Source organism: Glycine max, chromosome 14 (assembly GCF_000004515.6).
Source record: "Glycine max cultivar Williams 82 chromosome 14, Glycine_max_v4.0, whole genome shotgun sequence".
NCBI lineage: Eukaryota > Viridiplantae > Streptophyta > Magnoliopsida > Fabales > Fabaceae > Glycine > Glycine max.
In genome coordinates this window covers 29,041,723-29,053,004 of record NC_038250.2, presented here as the reverse complement: position 1 = coordinate 29,053,004, position 11,282 = coordinate 29,041,723, and the positions used below count along the sequence as shown (strand labels likewise).

Genomic DNA, 11,282 nt, shown 5'->3' with positions numbered 1-11,282 from the left:
TGTCACACAAAATTGGAGGGAAATTCAAATTTTACTTGAATTTGAAATTGAATTTGTGGAGCCAAACTTTGGAGCCAAAATTTCACTAATTATGATTAGTGAATTTTAGTTATGGTTCAGCCCACTAATCCAAGATCAATTCCAAGATTCTCCACTAAGTGTGCTTAGGTGTCATGAGGCATGAAAAGCATGAAGGACATGCACAAAGTGTGACTATATGATGTGGCAATGGGGTGTAGTAAGCAAATGCTCACCTCCCCCTCTAAAATTTAATTGGATTGGGCTTCTACCAATTCAATTAAATTTATTTCCAACCACACACATCAAATATCCACTTAGTGCATGTGAAATTACAAAACTACCCCTAATACAAAAACTAGTCTAGGTGCCCTAAAATACAAGGGCGGAAAAATCCTATATTTCTAGGGTACCCTACCTACAATATGGAGCCCTAAATACAAGGACCAAATATAATGACATCCTAGTCTAATGTGTACAAAGATAATTGGACTCAACCTTGGCCCATGGGCTCAGAAATCTACCCTAAGGCTCATAAGAACCCTAGGGCCTTCTCTTACATCTTTGGTCCAATCTTCTTGGAGTCTTCTATCCAATGCCCTTGGGGGGTAGGATTGCATCGGTTAAGATCGAACTTTATAAAGAAAAAGAGATAGACAATGATAGATGGAGAAGATGAATGTGCACAAAACAACAAGGGGAGGCCCTAAGGGTACATAGATCACATTCAATCCTCAAAAACAAAACTAATCGACGATAGCACAAAGAACACCGAACGAGGAATGATGTAGAGGTTTATCACAATCGTGATTCGATAGCGCCTCAACTTCATTTCTTTTTCTTCTCTCCAAATTCTCTGAATTTCCTTCACTACTGAATGCTCCAACCCCTTCCTCGGCTCCACTTCACGCCTATTTATAGCAAAAAAAAAGGCATTTGGGACCATGACAGCTCACCTTGGTGAACCAAGACTTACACCTGAAGTAATTGGCTCGCCAAAGCGAGCTGGTTCCTTCAGGTTGAAGTCTTCTGGAGGCCCAGGTGAGCTAGAGGCTAGCCTGGGCAAGCTAGGGTCCAGAAAACTTGGTAAAAAAACCCTTTTGCCCTTCATTTTTGGTATCTTTCACATTCTTGATCAAAACTTTGAACAATATCTAATTTTGTGTGGTAACTGGTGTTGAACAGTGCAGTTCGGCTAGCAAAAATCAAAACATCGGTGAATGATAGTCCCTGGACGAAATTAGGGTCTGACAGAAGTCAATGAAACATTGGGATTTGAGTGCTTGTCTTAGTCGGTACTGCAAACCATATTCTGACAATTTAATGGCCCATGTTACCATTGTTCCTACTAGGTCATGGAGGTGTAGAATTCGTCTGATCCGTTCATTCATCTTGATTACAATTGGATGTGCTTGAAAGTATGGACGTAATCTTTGAGTTGATAATACTAGAGCCAAAATTACCTTTTCCACCCTTGGATATCGTAACTTGGTGTTTTGAAGAGCTTGACTTATGAAGTATATCGATTGTTTCTCATGGGTCTGACTTCGTTAGAGCCAATGGGGTGGATAATGTTTCTTTAAATTGTTGGAAAGCGGCTTCACATTCTTCCATCCAGTTGAACCTTTTATCCTTTTTTGAAATTTTGAAAAAGAGTAAAGTTCAGTTGACTTAACAATGAACCTTGCTAATGGTGACAACCGTTCGTTTAGCTTATGAATGTCCTTGACAACATTTGGGGTCTACATTTCTAGTATGACCCAACATTTATCAGGGTTTAGTTTAATCCCCCTTTCTGACAACATATAACCCATGAATTTGTCTACAGACACCCCGAAGACACATTTTTTAGGGTTCAAGCGCATGTTGTATTTTCACAATTGAGCAAAGGTTTCAGCCAGATCCACTATGTGTTGTTCTGGGGTGCTGCATTTGGCTATCACATCATTAACATAGACTTCCGAGTTCTGACCAAACTATTTTTCAAAGACTTTGTTTAGCATCCACTAGTATGTGGCTTTGACATTCTTTAGCCTTAAATACATGACCTTGTATCAGTAATTTGCCTTCTCTATAATGAAGGCAATTTTTTCTTGATCATCAAGGTGTAACAATATTTGATTGTACCCTAAATAAGCATCCATGAAGCTCAAATATTGGTAGCTAGAAGATCCATCCACCAGCTTGTCTATGTACAAGACTAGGTGAGTGTTTTGGGCAATGCTTGTTCAAATCGATGTAGTCAATGCACATTCTCCATTTTTCATTATGTTTTTTGACAAGGACACGACATTGGCCAACCAAGTCATATATCTAATCTCTCTAATGAACCCTGTTTCTTGTAACTCCTTCACTTGTCTTTCAATCTCTTCCAAGAGTTCAAGAGCCATTTTTCTCCTTCTTTGACATATCGGTTTTACTGAGGGGTTATTGCCAACTTGTGACAAAAATGGTTTGGATCTATGTTTGTCATGTCAACCATCTTCCAGTAATGTAGGATTCATGCAAATACGTTGGCATTGTCTTTGAGAAGTTAACATCGGTTTTCTAGAAATTAACATCGGTTTTTATACAGAACTGATGTTAATGTATAAGTTAACATCAGTTTTTCTAGAAAACCGATGTTAATGTACGCGTTAACATCAACATTTATACACTTATTTTGGTGTAGTTATTAATATATAACATCGGTTATTTAGATAAAATCGATGTTAATGTTTTGAAGATTAACATTGGGTTTTGCAAATAACTTATGTTAATATACGTAAATAACATCGATTTTTTGAAGAACCGATGTTAAGTTGCATGTTAACATCAGTTTTTTGTTCAAAAACCGATGTTATTTGTGTATATTAACATCGATTTTTTTAAATAACTGATGTTGTTTTAAGGTTTTTTTTTTATATACACTTTTTGTTTTTACAAAAAACTCAAAATCTAACCTGTAAAAAGCAATATCAGACCACAGTTCACAGCAAACATCATTTACATTCTGCTTTCAAGTAGTTTTTAGCAGAAAGCTATAGTAAACTATAAATTGATAAATATGAATAAATCATTTATTAAGAACTATCAATAAATAACATTCAATGTTCAATTGACATAGCAAATTGGAAAAATTGTAAACCAAGTAGTGTAAACTTATTAAGTAAGCTAAAATGAATTCCCTAACATCCTAATGTTCCTAACATCCTAAGTTTGATCTCTAAATCCAAGATAATATTGTGCCCACTAGATGCGAAGCGCCTTTAATCTCTCTGGCTCCAATGGTCTAGCATTGTTAAAATACTGCATGATCAAATAAAAGATAAAATTAATAATGTAATATCAATTATAAGAAAATCAACTTTGTTTGAAATAAACAATTACCGTTTCCCAGTTCTTCCTGAAACTTCCTAAGATGATGGTGGACATCCAGTGCATGACGTAATAGCCGCACTCAATGCTTCCTTTTTGTCTATTACACTAAATACATAATGAAATTTGGATATTAATTAAACGTTAACTACAATTAGTGTACACACACATAAGCAATATATATAAGTAGAAGTTTTATTTAAATCATGTACCTTAACGACAATCCACCTAGCAGCAGCCTTGGATTTAGGCTATGGAGTATCATCAAGTCCTTTCAAAGCACTGTTGAATACGAGGAACATTTAAAAATTAATGTTGTTAGTAATGCCAATGCAAATGTATTGAAAACAACACTAACCTGTTAATTATTCCCTTAAGGTAGTTGTCTGGCCTGTTATGCAAGGAACAAAACCAGACAACAAGGTTTTCCTTGGGCAGAATGATCACCATTTGCCAGTGTCCACTACAGTGGAGACGAATATGGGTTATTGTAGTAGTATATATTATTTAAATTCACGTTTTGAACTTTGCATCCAACCCTTGATGTAACTTTCAGAGTCTAATTGCGATTGCCCAAATCTCTTAATAGACTATGGCTCGAGGAATCCATACACATCGGAATTCCCTGCTCGCATACTTGTTTCAGTCAGATGCACGTTGTTGTTAAGAAAAAGTTAATTATGTATGAATTTAAAGCAATAACTTAGGTAATTAATAGTAAGCTAAATTGACTTACAGAATCCACAACTGTATGACAGATATGCTGAGACATTAACCACCGTGTGCAATTTCGGAGAGATCTTCGTGCTTTATGTACAACAGGAAGTATGGATTAAACACCCCAAACATGGTAGCATCCTAGTTAACCTGGAAAGGCTTCAAGAAAAGCTCTGGGATGGTCAATGTCATCAGATATAGTGGATCATCGACCTCAGAATCCAGCCTTTGTGGAGGTTTTGCTAGAGAAACAGTTGCCTGCTGATCAAAGATAGTTAAATAATTACGCTGAATAAATTAATTTTAAAAAAGAACCATATAATCAAAGTAAAATACCTGTTCTGATAAAGGCTTCACGAGATGTATCGGCCAAGCAAGGAAGGTGTTAAGTGCCTGCCCCACTAAGGTAACCTCATCAGTGGGTACAGGAACGGGAGCTTGTGCATCTTTAACCTCCTCAACACCAACCTTCACTTGGTCAAGCAACAAAGGAATGTTGTGAACTATTGATCCCTCATATACTCTTCCTAGGGCAACCAGGCGGGGAGGATTTCCTTCAGTGTACAACCCGCACTTGCCTGAGACACCTGTCTCAGGATTGTTCCCTGAGGGATCAACACAACTCTCCTTTATGTTGACACGAGGACCTGAGGGACCAACCATATGCTCTGGAGGCAGTGCAAGTCCTTGAGATTGCATCTGGGATTGAAACTGGGACTGTATCTGGCTGAAAGATGCCATCAACTGTTCAGTCACTTTTTCTGTGATCGACTCCTCTAGCTGGTCCCTGATTTGTTGGGTCAGCTGCAGTAGGTCTTCAAGAGGCAGGGAGGAAGAACTGCAGGACGCTCGTGGAGCCGATCCGAAATATTGTTTTATGGTGACACCGACTCCAGCAACACGGACACGGTCAGGGTGCTCTGCTCGCCCAATGGCAGAAGTCAGGATATCCTGACGTCCATGGGGGACGAACGATCCTTGTGACGCCTGCTCTTCCAAAGAATCCTGTACATAACAGATATATTTGTCCAAGGCATTTACAAAATAAGCAAAGATAGTTGCAATTTTTAATTGAAAATGACTTACGATCTTGTCAGCGATTTCCTTTGCTGCCTCAAACGTCATCTACCCAGTTTTCTTCGTGCGGGCCATCTTCCACTTCACGTGGCGTCTGATGGGAGATGGAGGGTCAATGACGCCATCAGTGCCTCCAGACTGGGCAGCTTCCTCCTATTTCTTTTTTGTCTTCTCAGCCATGAGTTTTTGTTCTAAATATTCATAACCCCCACGAGACAACACGTGGGGGGCAGTGTTTTGCTTCTGGATGGCCTGTGCCTTTTTCCGCACATCCTGCAAAAATCAAACATTAATGAAATTATGGCTAAGTGAATTATAACGAGTGAATCTTTTGTGCAAAACAACTAAAATGACAAAGTACATACCTCCCAAGAAGGGTCTCTGCGTGTCTGACAAAATTGGGCCCATTGCCCATTTCTCCTTGCTAATGTCGCATTTTTCACAAACAGTGTCATCAACACCGTCCTGGTTGGCTGCAAGGGCCCATTTCCTGGTCAAGTCCGATTTAAACTGCCTCCACCTCTCGCCAACAGTCTGAAGAATTTTCTTCTTTGTCCTACTGTCAGAAGCTTCAGGGATTTGAAATTTCGCCTGACAAATAAAAAATTAGGTTTTATTGTAAGTAAACTATAACTTTAGGCTATTAAAGAAAATAAAAGAATAAAACTAACATACCTGAATATCCTCCCATATCAAATCCTTATGAGCAGCAGGGACTTCCTTCCAGGTCTCGTATGTGACATCCACCTTATCACATGCGACAATCCCCAAATATGCTCTTAATTTCTTCTTGTGGGGACCGTCGGCCTTGCTGGTAGCTGGATCAACGTTGACCACTGGTCTCTCTGCACCAGGTGGTCTAGTGGTCAATGATCATAGCCGTGTCGCTTTACGTGTCCGCTTCATGGTAGACGGAGATGCTGATGCGTCTGAAGGAGGAGGAGGAGGAGGCGAGACAGGTGCGGTAGCCATGGTCCTTTAAACATAAAAACTTGAGTTAGTTAACATAATTAGAAAATCACTGTATGAGTTATGTAAATCAATTTACCAAAATCAAATACATAATTAGAAAATTACATTAGATGATGTCAATTAATTCTCCATCATCATGATCATTACGATTAGCATGAACGTCGTCAGGTTCTTCTTCTCCGACGATGTTAGGAGTGATTTGTGTGGACAAAGGACTAACATAAGTGTCGATGTATGAATCATCATCTTCTACATTAACACCAATTGTTTTCCCATGTAGAACCATGCACCACCTTTCATCACAAGGGTCTTGCACATAAAATACTTGTTTAGCTTGTTTTGCCATGATGAAAGGATCATTCTGGTAAGCTAGTTTGTTTAGGTCTACCAACGTAAATCCTACATCATCGGTGTTGTCAACCCATTTACATTTGAAACACACACAGTAAATTTGACATAGTTAAGCTCCCAAATTTCATCAATAAACCCAAAGTAAGGGATGGAAGCTACACAGGGATTGTCATCATGCACACTTGCATTGTACTTTTGTCATCTTGTGCCTTTGTGTAAAAGGAATACTTGTTTATGTCGTATCCTTGCCAAGTTATAACATTTCTTTTAGGCCCATCTGCTAGCTTTCTTAATGTTTCTGAAGCATTTTCGTCAGCAAAGATTGTATCTTTAAACCAATCAGAGAAAGTCTTGTTATGCTTTTTCAAGACCCAGTTCTTTGACATTTTTGGATTATTTTGTTTGACTAAAGCTTCATGCTGAAGTATGTATGGCAAAACTTCATTATTGTTGTTCAACACATACAAGTGAGCTTGTAACAAATCTTCTACACTTGGAGTGATAACATGTAGTCCTCTTGAACCTTTACCGCCTACTCTGTCGTCATGTCGAGACTCAGGAAGGCCAACATGTTTAGCCTTTTCAATGTAGTATGAACAAAATTCAATGGATTCTTCTGCAATGTACCTTTCAACAATAGATGCTTTTGGACGATGTAGATTCTTCGTATACCCTTTTAAGATCTTCATGTATCTCTCAACCGGGTACATCCACCTCAAATAAACAGGACCACAACATTTGATTTCTCTGACCAGATGAACAATTAAGTGAATCATGACGTCAAAGAAAGCAGGGGGGAAATACATCTCCAACTGGCACAGTATAATTGCAGCCTCATTTTGCAGGTCATCAAACTTGACAGGATCAAGGACTTTGCTACATATGTCATGGAAGAAAAAGCACAGGCGAGTTATGGCTAACCTTACTTTGTTTGGCAAAATGTCTCGTATGGCCACGACTAACAATTGTTGCATCAACACGTGACAACGGACGTGGATTGGGAAAGGCAGGGTTGTTTAAATGGATTCCATTTGGAACCTTAATTGCCAATGTATCAGCTGCTTGTATTATGGTTGCACTTTCAACTGTTAAGAATGTAGTAATTTCCACACCTTCTATGCCTAACTGCATTATCCAATCTCTAAGTGCATGTTTGGATTTCAAGTGCAAAAATATTTTTGAAACAAAAGTAATTTTGCCAAAGGATCAAGATCTTTACTTTTACTTTCATTTTATTTTTATCTGTTAGACTTGCATTCAAATAGGCACACAACATTTCTAACTTCAATCCAAACATGCACTAAGCTAGTACAATCATTTCCTACTAATATAGATACCATGTCTTTATGTAGAAAAATTAACAAAGGAAATTTCAGAACTTTTAAATCCTGAAAGAAATTCAAACTTAACTTAAATATTCACAAAGTTATAGTATTGATAGGAGTGAATACAACTAAATGATGTCACAAAGAAATTTATTACATGCATCTTTATTACATGAACCCAATAGAGCATGAAAGCAACATAGATTCAATAGAAGAATCTATGATTTATGTTCTCGTTTTCTCCGAGAACTATGCATCTTCCACATGGTGTTTGGATGAACTCACAAAGATACTTGATTGCAAGAAGAGATATGGAAGGGTTGTGATCCCAGTTTTCTATAAGGTGGATCCATCAATTGTTAGGAATCAGAGAGAGACATATGCAGAAGTATTCGTTAAGCATGAACATCAATTTGAAGACAAGATCGACAAAGTGCATGCATGGAAGGCTGCTCAAACTAAAGCATGTGTGAGCAATAGCATCAAGTTTATTTTTGTGTGTGTGGAAACATTTATGTGCAGTTTCTGTGTAGTATTGGCAAGTCATTTAAAAAATTGATAGAGTTCACATTAAGACTAGAGATTGGCTTTACAGGGTGATAGAGTCAGTGTGTCACTTTAAAATGTTCATTTTTCTACCTTATCTCATTTCTGCTTTTAGAACTGTTCTAGCTTAATTAATTTCCCTTGCCCCCTTCTAGTTCTTTGCAAGTTAATTCTATTGTCATGTTTTCTTTCTTCGTTTGAGAAACTGGTTGTTTTTACCAAGTTTGAAGCTTTAGTGTTATACTACATATGCTATACTTTTGTGGTGTATATTTAATTTAAGTGTTGATATAGTCCTTTTTTGTTTTATTATTCATGCTAAATTTTAGATTTCTTTCAAATAAAAATGTGCAGTAAGGGGATGTTGAGTTAGAGTGGCTTTCATAATTTGTTAAAGACTGTTTTTCAAGCCCAGCAAGCTGTGTCTTGGTACCTGTTGGTGTTAAGACTACAAGTACAAAAAGCCTAAGCACAAGCATCAACCCTTCTTTGAAGAGACCTCAACAACAAAATGAGCCACATTTGCAAAACTTTGTTGTGCCAGGGAAGCCAAGGAGCAAAAGGAAGAGGCTTTCAGAACCAAGAACCAACAAAGACCCTCTAAGCATATGGTCACACCACTTGAACCCTCAAATTGAGGCCTTGTGTTCTGACCCTCCTCTACTCAAACAGGCTTATTGGTTGGTAGACAGTGAACTCATCATGCCAAAGCCAAAGGATAACAAGGAGCAAAAAGAAGAGGTTGTGATCATGACCAAAAAGGATGAAGAAAAAGTGATTATTAATGTGAGCAAGGAAATAAGCTTTGGGGACTCTGAACTTGATGAGTGTAGCAATGGTCAACACTAACCAATGCCAAGAAGGTGCACACATTGGTTGGCTCAGAGGACCCCACAATGGAGGGTAAAACCATTAGGTCCAAAAACACTATGCAAAGCATGTGGAGTGAGGTACAAGTCTGGTAGGTTGCTACCAGAGTATAGGCCATCCAAGAGTCCTACTTTTGTGAGCTACTTGCACTCCAATTCCCACAAAAAGTCATGGAGATGAGGATGTCTGTTTACTCCATTTCTAGTGAGCAGTAGTGGTGGTGGTTGTTACAAGTATATTTTTATGTAAAAAAAATTGCAAATTTTAGGAAAAAAACTATTTGACAAACAAAGAGATACTGATAAAGGGAGTGATTAGAGCTATGATTGATCATAGCAAAAAAAAAAATAGAATAATAAAATAGGGTTATGGAAACCCTCTACAGTGATCATTCTGTGTAACCAGGTGAACAAAGCTACTGTTTTTTCAAAACTAACAACATTTTCGTGGACAACCATTCTCTCAAAACACAGTGACACAAACATTCCAAGAATCGATGACTGAGAGTGAATGGAAACACACACAGGTTGTAGTGACGTACCTCAATGGCGGCAGAGACGAAGCCCTTTGCGGTAGCCACAGCTTCAATCATTGATGTCAGACTCCAACGAATGCTCAAACACACGACAATGACAAAGCCCAACTCGTGGAGCAGTTCAGTGGCGACAATGGTGAAAAGGAGACAAATGGATGGTGAGGTCGCAAATGACGGTGATAGGTCACAAATGACGAGGTGAGGGAGAAAAGCTTTCTAAGATTAAAGCAAGGTCGCAAATGGTGAGGGAGAAAAGGTTTCTTAGACAGAGCGCGCGGGAGGAAATTAAGGGTTTTAACATCGATTTTTTAAACAAAACCGATGTTAACAAATATTGGTTAACATCGGTTTTCTAAAAAACCGATGTTATCGATTTCATGTTAACATCGGTTTCTAGAAAACCGATGTTAAGTATTTGATGTTAACATCGGTTTTTGAATAACCGATATTAAGGTTCTAAACTTAACATCAGTTTTTATGAAACCCATGTTAACGAATTAATGTTAACATCGGTTTTTCCAAAAAGCGATGTTAACATTAACTAGTTAGCATCGATTTTTTTAAAAATCGATGTTAATAAACTTGTCTTAATTACAAATATGCCATCGCGTTTGTCTTAACATCGGTTTTTCTGAAAACCGATGTTAACCTAGCGATGTTAAATGTATATTTTTTAGTAGTGATTGTTTGAAGGACCCTCACTAGCAAATCCTTCTACTATGACATAAATCACCTTATGTTCTCACAGAGGAGAGTTTGGTCATCTCTCAAGAGAATCCAACTTATGTTTTAGCTCGGATCCCTCCTAATGTATCGCCTGCATACAATTCTCTGCCTCCCATTCTGGAGTTTTATGTTGATACCTCAAAGGACACTCCCTATAATGGCCTCTTCTCTGATAACAGTCTAGACTTCTCAATCTTTTATGTTTTTCGTCGTGAGGTGACCTATCATATCAAGGTATGTAATTTCCTTCCTAGCCTTGCACATATCTGCCTAGCTTCCCCAACGTATGAAGATTTCAATGGCATTTTTCAATTGGAAGCAATCGTCAATGTTATGTCCTGTGTAGGACATGGAGCGTGATATATTTTGTGCACAAACAACACCATTGTTATGGTTGTAGGACACAAAGTATGATTTACTTTATGCGGCGTAGGATGGAATGGGGAAATAGAGAATTAGAGAGAGAAAGAGAAAGAAAGATCTTAGAAATCAAGTATAGTCGAGTGTGAGTGTAATGTTTTGTTGTATAGTGGTAGCAAAAGTATTTTGATTGATCTTTTCTATTGTTTCGTGTTCTCAACGATATAGGAACCTCGAGACCGATATCTTTTAATTCTACATTCATGATTTCATTCAGTATTCTCCCTCAAGACACATTTAACTCATTATACTATGGCTTAGCTTTATAAGTCGTCCTTTCATCCAACTTAAGCGGCTTGTCATTTTTCATTTGTGCCGTATTCTTTTGCACGTTTTGATTTTCAGCCATTTTTAGTTTTTCAGCTTAG

At 38.0% G+C, this 11,282-nt stretch overlaps 1 pseudogene; it reads left to right on the top strand.

Annotated features, from left to right (window-relative positions):
* The first annotated feature begins 8,583 nt into the window (after positions 1-8,583).
* LOC100791348 (GATA transcription factor 9-like) lies at positions 8,584-9,448 on the top strand (annotated as a pseudogene).
* Positions 9,449-11,282: the final 1,834 nt, after the last annotated feature.